Consider the following 10,201-nt stretch of genomic DNA (forward strand, 5'->3'; position numbering starts at 1 on the left):
AACTAAACCTCTTATTTGAGAGAGTAATTCACTCGTTAGATTTAGTGTTATTGATTCTTATTCTTTTCTCAACCCCCATCCTGACACAAAAATTTTTTCTTGTCTTTTCAGGTGCATGCCCAGCAGTACCATAAGCAACAAGGACAATCACCTGCTATTCTCAGAAGATCCTGCTCACTTGGAACGCACGATCCGCAAAGACCAACGTTCCACATCGTTCGACGCAGCAGCTTTCACGTCGACTGATTCTCGCACCCAACCGTTGTTCGACATCGATCGATACTACACCGCGTACATTGATCGATCATCAGTCGCGAAACATGGTTGCGATTGTTCTTCTCAGACAGGACGAGAATGGAAACTTGTATGACCAGGATGGTCATCTGCGTAATGCAACATGTCAGAAACTAAACGCTCAGGGGAATGTAATTCCTGATACTGATGCTACAGGAGCTGATCAACCTATAGAAGAGGCTGCTCGACCAAGGGCACTGGCTGACTACAATCGTCCAGATGAGTACTACGCCAACAGATCAGCTATTTGACTTCCAGAGATTCAGAAGCAGAATTTCGAGCTGAAGCCTCAGTACTACACACTCGTGTCGCAGATACCCTACTCAGGGTTACCGCACGAGCATCCTATGGACCATCTGGAGAGGTTCGAGGATCTTATCGCTGCTATTCGTATGGATGGAGTCCCCGAGGACTACCTATTGTGCAAGCTCTTCAAGTATTCTCTAAGTGGAGAAGCGATGCACTCGCTTAAGCAGCTACCCACAGGATCTCTAACATCCTGGGCCGACATCAAGAATGCTTTCTTGCTAAACTTCTTCGATGAGGCACGCGCTGAAGACTTGAGGAGCAAAATCGCTACATTCGCGCAGGAGACTGGAGAGTCTTTCAAAGATGCGTGGATCAGATTCAAGTTCTTCCTGCGAGACTGTCCACACCACGGATTCAACGAAGTGCAACTGCTGAGCACTTTCTTCAGAGGTATGGCTTGAGGTATCAGATGGCTGTTGATACAGCTAGCGAGGGAAACTTCAACACCAGGAATCCGGTGGAAGCTGTGAGACTGATTGAAAGTCAAGCAAACAGCAGCAGCACCAAGAACACTGACTTTGAGAGGAAGAAGTCTGTTGCATCCCTATGGAAGGAGCAAATGGACGAAGTTAGAGCAAAGTTAGATGTGGTTCATGAGCTTCTTAGGAAGCAGGTCTGCGCAGCTGAAGGAGAAGAAGCTGTAGACATGGAAGTAGAAGAAGATGTGAACTACATTGGGGGTACCGGATTTCAGAGGTGTGGAAACCAGGTTGAAAACAGAAACTTCTTTGGCAATGGTCAGAGGAGTAACCAGAGTTCACAGTTCCAGAAACCTTTCAGCAACAACAGCATAGGCTATGGAAACTCATTCTACCAGAATCCACCACCACAGACTCAGGAAAGCAAGATTGAAGCGATGCTTGACAGAGTTCTAGAACAACAACAACAACTCACTGTGGATTTCAATGGGAAGATAGATTCCGCCTACAACAGTCTGCACACACGAATTGAGACCTTAGGGACTCAGGTGAGGAAGTTTGAAATGCAAGTGGTTCAGACTGGAGACACTGTAAAGAGGCAAGAAGCCTTGGCTAGAGAGGCAGAAGTTGAGAAAGCAAAACACCACGTAAATGCCATCTTAGATGATGATTTCTGGCAAGTGGTGAAGCATGAGAAGCTTGGAGAAGGAGACTTCGAAGTTGAAAGCTCCATGAGTTTCGGCGGATCACATTGGTGTCGACAGATGTCAATGGATACACATCGCTCGACAGACCATGACAAAGATCGATCGGCAGATTACTCTATACATCGATCAACATCATCTGCTGAATCGACTTCGGAGTGTAGTGCAGTTTGAATCATGACTCATGAGGAATTCGCAGAAAAATATCCTCACCTACCCTCCCCTTTCTTTGTCAAAATCGATCGACCGCATGAGCCAGCAGTCCACCGACAGAGAGAGACGGATAATGATCGACCCCCTCACCTCCCATCGATTGACGGGCACCTCTCACCTACCGAGTGTGGTTACCATCTATTGATAATGACCGAATCAACGCACTCAGACCACCACCTAAACCTTTAGCAAACCCACCAGAATCTACAACCAACCCTTCAGACACTACACCAGAGCCTATGCAAGTTGATGAGGCAACTGAAGGAAGAAGGTTAAGGAAAAGGAAGGAGAAGATTCCTAAGAGCCTTAAGAGGGAAGCTAATGAGAAGGAGATGGATGGTTTCACTAAGAGAGTCGTCAGAATCCCAGTGGTGAAACCTTTTGATTAAGTTTATTGCACACACCGGTTGTGGATGTTCTTCAGAGAGACTAAGGAGACTGAGGAGGACATTAGAAGAATGTTTCATCATGTCAGGGAAAGGATGAAACTAAGGATCACATTGAAGAAGAAGAGTGATCCTGGGAAGTTTGCAATACCATGTGTGGTGAAGGGTATTGAATTTCCCCATGCACTTTTGACACAGGAGCATCAGTCAGCATACTACCTAAGGTTATGGCAGACCAGCTGGGTCTGAAAATTGAGCCCTCATTAGAATCTTTCACCTTCGTGGACCTTTCAGAAAGAAGCTCAGGAGGCATTATAAGAGACCTTGAGGTACAGATTGGTAATGCCCTTGTCCCAGTAGATTTTCATGTCCTGGACATCAACCTTAACTGGAACTCTTCACTTCTGCTTGGAAGAGATTTCCTGGCTACAGTAGGAGCTGTATGTGACATGAACACCAACAGACTGTGTCTGACACGTATAGATCCAGACGTCCACTATGACCCAGTTCGAGTTGTGAGACAACAGGTCAACCTCGTGGAGCTTGGAAATGATCGTGGCTACATTGTAGCATGCCATTGTGGAGCAGAGTACGAAATAGAGTACTCTGAATCGATCGGCACTCACACTGCATCATCGATCGATTCCAATGAGTCACCGACGACCGATGAACACTATCCCACGTCGCTCGACAGAAAGCATCCGGTTGTTCACGTTGCCAGATCAGTGTTATCCAAACTTTGCCTTTCAACAACCCAACAAAAGAGGACGTGATGACTATTCCATAGGCAGTTTGGTAGACAGTGGATTCCATGAAAGTTTTGCAGTAGAGACTGTAATTCCTTCATCTAATGAGGATCCTACTAAGAAGTATGATGAGGATTACTGGAAGGAAAGAGCTATAGAGATTGCTATGCAGGATGATAGATATTCAAGCCATTCCTTCAACAACACGTCTCCCCCATCGATCGACAGATGTTACGAATTTGGACATCTCGCTTATGACATCTATGGAGCCAGAAAGTTCAGATGGGAACAGAAGGACGAATATGGTCTACAGAGATGATTCTGGATATGCAAGGAGCGTAGCTGGTAAGATGAACCATGTTACCAAGGACAACATCAGAAAAATTATGGAGAGAGCATCTCTATTTGAAGAGAGTCACTTACGTCTTCCAGAACATGCCACTTCTTTCACACCTACAAAATTGGCACCAGAGATCTACACTGTGGGAACCGAAATTCGCACTGTCGATTTCTGTTTAAATAAGGAAACTAGGAAAAACCTAATTTCCCAGAGGTCCCGGATATCTGCTAATACCACACGCTAAGCAATCAGAACACAATAATGACCACGATAAAGTATAAGAAATCGAAGAGAGAGCAAAGTAGATCTTATTCCGAATTCGCGTTTGAGCGTTACAACAACGTAAGAGCCTGGGCTACGAGAGCTGTCGGCGAGATTCCTAGTTCTAAAACCCTAAGACGGCAATAACCTAGTTGAGTCGCAGCTCGAATAACAAAAACGGAAAAATGCCTAATTTCTCTAAGTGCTAAGTTTGCTCTGAAAAAGTCCTCCACATGCCTCTCGCCTAAAACCCCTTATATACTGGCTCCAAGGTCGGTTTACGCCTTTCCTCTTCTGCCCTTAAGCCGCCATAGCATAAAAATGGAGATATTCCATTTTTTTTCCGATCTTCGTAATTATCTTCGAAATTTTGTATTTATCCGCGGAAACTTGACATTTATCTTCCACTGAGGACCAAGCGTAAACCGACATGCGGTTTACGGGCTGTTGGTTAAGAAATCGTAAGTTGGGCCTCGAGTCGTGTCTTAGGTCCCTTTGGGCCATCTTTTGACTCGAAGCGTTTATTACGGCTTCTTTCGATAAAGAATGAACTTTCCGCGGTTTTTACGGTAAAGATTGATTGATAACTTAGAAATGGCGGGGAACGTGAGATGGGTTCGCTACGGTATTCGGGAGATAGCATCGAAGAGTAGACGAGAATGCATGGACTGATGTCGTATCGACGTTTCGGAAGAGCACGGTCGCTACGTAACGACCGAACTTTGGTTCGAGCTCGGTCGCTACGTAGCGACCGAGCTCCGACTCGAGCTCGGTCGCTACGTATCGACCGAGCTCCGACTCGAGCTCGGTCGCTACGTATCGACCGAGCAGAATGGGCGTTTGGTCGCTATGTAGCGACTGAGCTTTAGCTCGAACTCGGTTGCTACGTAGCGACCGAGCGGAGCACGCGTTTGGTCACTGCGTAATGATCCTTCTCGAGCTCTTGTCCGATGATTTGCATTTCTTCCGCAAAGATTTTTCGTAAAGAAGAATCTATTTCGAAAAAGTATTTGTCGGAGAAGTTTTCTACGTTTTTCTTCTTCGGGGATTTTGGACGTTAACTTCGTCGTAACCGTTTTCGACCCCAACAGTTAGCCCCCCAGCTCGTTAGAGTCGAGACTCTTGCGGGCGGTTTAACGATTTTGGCGAAGTTAGGCGTTTTGAACGAAATTTACTTCAAATTCCGCGGAAGAGAATTCTCGAGAAACTTTTATTTAAAAAATAAAAAATTCTTAGTCCCCATTTCTATAAGTAGTGAGCTCTTGTCATTCATTTGCTTCACACATTTCCTTCTTCAAACCTTCAAAAACTCTCTAGCTCCAAATCTCTCTCTTTTTTTTTAACATGTCTTCTTCCCATGGTGACAAGCGAAGTTCCGATGTGGAGATGGGCGAGGCTACATCTCCGGCGCCGATTCCGACTTCTCCGGTTGAAGCGCCGGTTTGCGTTGCCGATCATCTCTCCTTTCGAGAGAAATTAGTTCGTCGCCAAGCCGAGAAAGAAAAGGTTCGAGCCGGCGCCTAGTTACCGTCCTCTTCTCCACTGGCCGTTGCTCCGTGGTCACGGGACAGAGGGCGTAACTCCGCGAGATACGGGAACTCTCGCAGGCTCGGTTGTTCCGGATGCTTCGGCTTTACTTGCTGGATCGTCCACGACTCCGATTCTCGTCGAAGATAAGGAGAGGGCCGCTGACTCTATGCCGCCTCCTCCGGCCAGGAAGGAGATCGTTCTAGCGCTGCACGCTCCTTGTGTTGTTCCGGTTACTCAGCCTAAGGGCCGGAAGAGGAAGTTTACCAAGGGCGGTGACGGGGAATCTTCGTAGCAAGGAGGCTCGAGCATAGCGTCGGGGCTTCGCGGAAAGGTTTGTCGCTCACTCACTTTCTTTGATCGTTGTATATTTTTCTAAAAGACAAAGAATCTCTAACTTTCTTCTCGTTTCGCAGTTCATGTCGTTGATCGACGAGATGATCAGCGAGTGCGGTTCTGAGACCAGTTGTCTTGCTGGGGAGTTGTTGGAACTACATGGTAGAAGGTCCGAAACCGAGGCCATGTTGACGGCTGTCAAGGGTTCTCACTCCGTGAAAGTGTCGAAACTTGAGATCACAATAGGGGAGCTTGAGAGGGACCTCGGGAAGACGGCGAGTTCATTGCTCAAGGAGAAGAAAGCCAGGAAGGCCAAATCTTCAGAGGTTCGTCGTCTTCAGCGTCAGATTGAGAGCGATGCAGAATTAGTGAGCCGCGGGATCCGAGAGGCCAAGGACGCTTTTAGTTCTGAGTTCCACCCTCGCTTGGCGAAGATCTCCGCCTTTCTGGGCTCTCTCGAGTGCATTCGGAACAGGGATTTAGCCTTGTCGACGATCGAGGGCGGGATGGCCGTGGTTCAGTCATTCCGAAGTGAGACTCCTCCGACCTTAGAGGCCGAAGAGGCCTGACTGTCCGGCTGCAAGGGAGATTTGGCAGTTGTGGATGGAGATTTCGATCTCATCCTAGCTGACCTGAAATCCGTGTGCCTCCTTCCGACGTGTTCAGAAGGCCCTGAGGGGAAGGATCCAGTACTCGAGGGTGAAGCGGCTCCAGGTTTAGATGAAGTGACGGGTGAAGAAGGAGCGTGAGCTCTGAGGATGACTTTGGTTAGATCTCTTGCGGGAGATTTTTTTTATGTTTGATGTTTCGGCCTTAAATGGCCGTGTGTGGCTTTGAATCCCCGCCGCTCTGCGGCTTTTATGACAAGATGGTTGAATTGCATTTTTCATAATCTTACGTATGGAGTGGAAGAAGGGTGATGAGTTGTCGTCTCATATCCTTTTTCGATGTGAAATGTTTTGTTCGAGATCTGTTTCGAGAGTTTTTCCGCGAGGTATCGACTTCGCGGGGTATCTAAAGATGTCGAACATAAACATAGATGCATGGTTTTGGGATCTCGTATCTTTTGGATATCATGCCTTCAGATGCTAGAGACCAGTGCGCTGGGTTTAGGGCAAGACCTAGGTTTACTTTCGGTTTAAGATTTTGTGCAGTGACTAGCCGGCTATCGATTTATCTGTCACGATTTTAACCTGATTCGTACCGATTTAAAGTCCGCGATAGGTTATCGGCTTATATGACTTGTTAGATACGAATCGAGCATCTCTCCGGAGACAACTTTTAAGCCAACCGGAAGTGTTGGACCAAAATTTTGGGTTTCTTTTATAGCGCTATTATCCTTGTGTCGGATGTACGCGAGTCATATTCGTAAGATGGCTATGTCTGTTTAGGACGTTCAAGAGTTCGATGTGATCAGCACCGAACTTGGCGGCAGATGCCGTTGTTTAGAGTTTTTTCGCAAAATATGTGTTAAGATGTTCATCATTTTTTGACGGAGTGTCCGTTTTCGTCATTCGGAAGAAGAAATCCTTGAAGCATCTCTCGCGACGTCTCGCGATGCCAATGGCTGCTTCTTCCTAACGGCTGATTTATTTTCGAAATTCGAAAACGTTTTCGCGGATAAAAGATAATTTGCTTGGTTGAGATATGTCGGAAACATCGAAGGCGTGGTCGGATGTTTTCGAGTTTGAGAGTATACAAGTATACATATCCACTCCCCCCTTTTTGATGAGGGGGGGGGGGGGGCGACAGCTGAATTTGCCTTTTGACAAACTACCTACGTACTCCTTATGGAGATCAAGCTGTCTCGTAGTTCGGTGATTGCGAGTTGGTCAGTGATAGTATTTTTTGAGATGCATCGCATTCCAGGTCCTCAGAATTTTTATGCTTGCATGTTGGCTATTTCGTAGGAGCCGGGTCAGACGATTTTTTCGATTTTATAGGGTCCTTCCCAGTTTGGTCCGAGTTTTCCCGCGTTTCGTTCAGCGGTGTTTTGGAAGACTTTGCGAAGTACTAGATCTCCTCGATTAAATCTGCGATTCCGTACGTTGGAATTGTAGTACTTCGCGGCTGCGTGTTAGTAATTTTGGATTCGGATGAGCGCTCGATATCGGCGCTCGTTAATGAGATCGAGGTCGTCGAGGAGCATTATGTCGTTTGAGCTCCTCTCGTTCGGGAAGTAATCTTCTTCGAACACGGGGAATTCTACTTCTGTGGGAATCATGCATTCCGTTCCGTACACCAGAGCGAAAGGGGTTTCTCCTGTTGCTCGCCTCGGGGTTGTACGGTGGGACCAGAGGACTCCCTCAAGTTCGTCGGCCCACCTGCCTTTTTTGGCCTCTAAACGTTTCTTCAGTCCGTCGAGAATGGTTTTATTAATCGTTTCAGCTTGTCCGTTACACTGCAGATATATGGGCGTTGATTTGTTAAGCCGTATCTTCCATTTTTCGCAGAACGCCTCGAACCGGGTGGAGATAAACTGAGATCCGTTATCGGTTATGATTTCGTAAGGACCTCCATGCCTGCAGATGATGTTTTTCCATACGAAACTTTTGACTTGGACATCATTTATACTTGCGTACGAATCTGCCTCTACCCATTTTGAAAAGAAATCAGTGAGGACTAAAAGGAAACGCTTTTGCTTTGAATTATGAAGGGGACCGACGATGTCAATGGCCCAGCGCATAAAAGGATAGGGCGACGTGATGGAGGAGAGGACTTCGGCTGGTTGTCGGATGGATGGAGGATGCCTCTGGCATTTTTCGTACTTTTGTGCGAACTTCTGGCAATCTCTGATCATCGTTGGCCAGTAGTATCCATGGCAAAATTTTCACTGCCAGTGATCTTCCGCCGAAATGATTGCCACAGGACCCCGAATGTACTTCTTCCATCACTTTTTTCGCTTTTTCCCCTTCCAGGCACGTCATGAGTGGTCCGGAGAATCTCCATTTGTAAATTTTGCCGTCTACTGTTACTTATCGCGCGGCCTGTGTTCGAACTTTGCGGGCTGCCCATTTCTCGGTGGGCAGGCGTCCGTCGATAATGTAGTCTTGAATCTTCTGCAGCCACGGAGTATCGCAGCCGTAATCAGATTGCTCCGATTGTGGTTGTATTGCAACTTCTTCTTCTTCGTCGTCTTGACCTTCAATGAGGTTGACGACGATTCGCGGTCCGATGCTCGGGTGGTCGATGAACTCGACCGGAATTACCCCTTTGAGCCCTGGATCAGAACTTGATGCTAAGGCCGCGAGAGCATCTGCCTGGACGTTTTCGGAATGGGTAATTCGCTTGAGGGCAAAACAGTCAAACTTTTGAGCTAGTTTTCGGACCAGTTTAAGGTACGCATCCATCCGTTCGTCCCTGGCTTCATACTCTGTGCTGTAGTGACTTGCCACTAACTGGGAATCGCAGTAAGCTTGGATGTTTCGTATCTTCAAGCCGTGAGCCAAACGCAGTCCTGCGACGAGTGCTTCGTATTCGGCTTCGTTGTTTGAGGCGTGGAACTCCAGCCTAAACGATTGCTCTAAGATCTCGTTTGTCGGAGATGTGAGGCGAATTCCGATGCCTGATCCCTACTTGGACGAGGATCCGTCGACATGAAGGAGCCAAGTGCAATTCGGTTCCTCGTTGGTTATGGTCTCTGTCGGTAATTCGACCAAGAAGTCCGCAAGCACTTGTGACTTCGCGCTTGTTCTTGGTCGGTACTCGATATCGTATTCGCTAAGTTCTACCGCCCATTTGGCTAATCGGCCCGATTGACTCGGGCTATGCAGGATCGTTCGTAGGGGAAAAGTCGTGAGGATGACGATCGTGTGGGATTGGAAATATGGTCTTAGTTTTCTGGCCGATGCTACGACCGCGCATGCTAATTTTTCCATCAGCGGGTATCTAGACTCGGCATCAAGCAAGGTTTTGCTGATATAGAAAATAGGTTTCTGTTCGCCGCGTTCTTCCCTGATTAGCACGCCGCTCACAGCTGTTGCTGATACAGCGATGTACAAGAACAAAGGTTCCTCCTCCACTGGTTTTGCGAGGACTGGGGGGAAGCCAAATACCGCTTCAGCTGTTGGAAAGCGTTTTCGCATTCTTCCGACCATTCGAATTTTTTATTTCCCCGTAAGACATCGTAGAAAGGCAGGCACTTGTCCGTCGATCGCGAAATAAAACGGTTAAGTGCCGCGACTCTACCGGTCAACCTCTAGACTTCCCGTTTATTCTTCGGCGAAGCCATCTCGATCAGTGCGTTGATTTGTTTTGGATTAGCCTTGATGCCACAGAATGTGACTAGGTAGCCGAGGAATTCCCCTAATGCCACGGCGAATCTGCATTTTGTCGGGTTGAGCTTCATGTTATGCGAATTTAACTGGGCGAAACATTCCTCGAGATGTGATACGTGATCCTTTGCTTGGAGGGATTTGACGAGCAAGTCGTCGATATAAACTTCCATCGTTTTACCGAGTTGTTGAGAGAACATACGGTTCACGAGTCGTTGGTAAGTTGCGCCAGCATTTTTGAGGCCGAAGGGCATTACCCTGTAGCAATAGGTTCCGCGATCGGTAATGAACGCAGTTTTTTCCGATCGTCTGGGTTCATCATAATTTGGTTGTAACCTGAGAAGGCGTCCATGAAAGACAGAAGTTCGTTTCCTGCCGTTGCTTCTACCAAT

The 10,201-nt window shown here is 47.2% G+C and overlaps 1 non-coding gene across 1 annotated transcript; it reads right to left on the reverse strand.

Moving 5' to 3' along the window:
- Positions 1–850: 850 nt before the first annotated feature.
- On the reverse strand, positions 851–958 carry LOC125589458. The gene has a single exon (XR_007325646.1). It is a non-coding gene; the product is annotated as a small nucleolar RNA R71 (small nucleolar RNA).
- Between the last annotated feature and the right edge of the window lie 9,243 nt (positions 959–10,201).

Source organism: Brassica napus, chromosome C6, assembly GCF_020379485.1.
Source record: "Brassica napus cultivar Da-Ae chromosome C6, Da-Ae, whole genome shotgun sequence".
Classification (NCBI taxonomy): Eukaryota; Viridiplantae; Streptophyta; class Magnoliopsida; order Brassicales; family Brassicaceae; genus Brassica; species Brassica napus.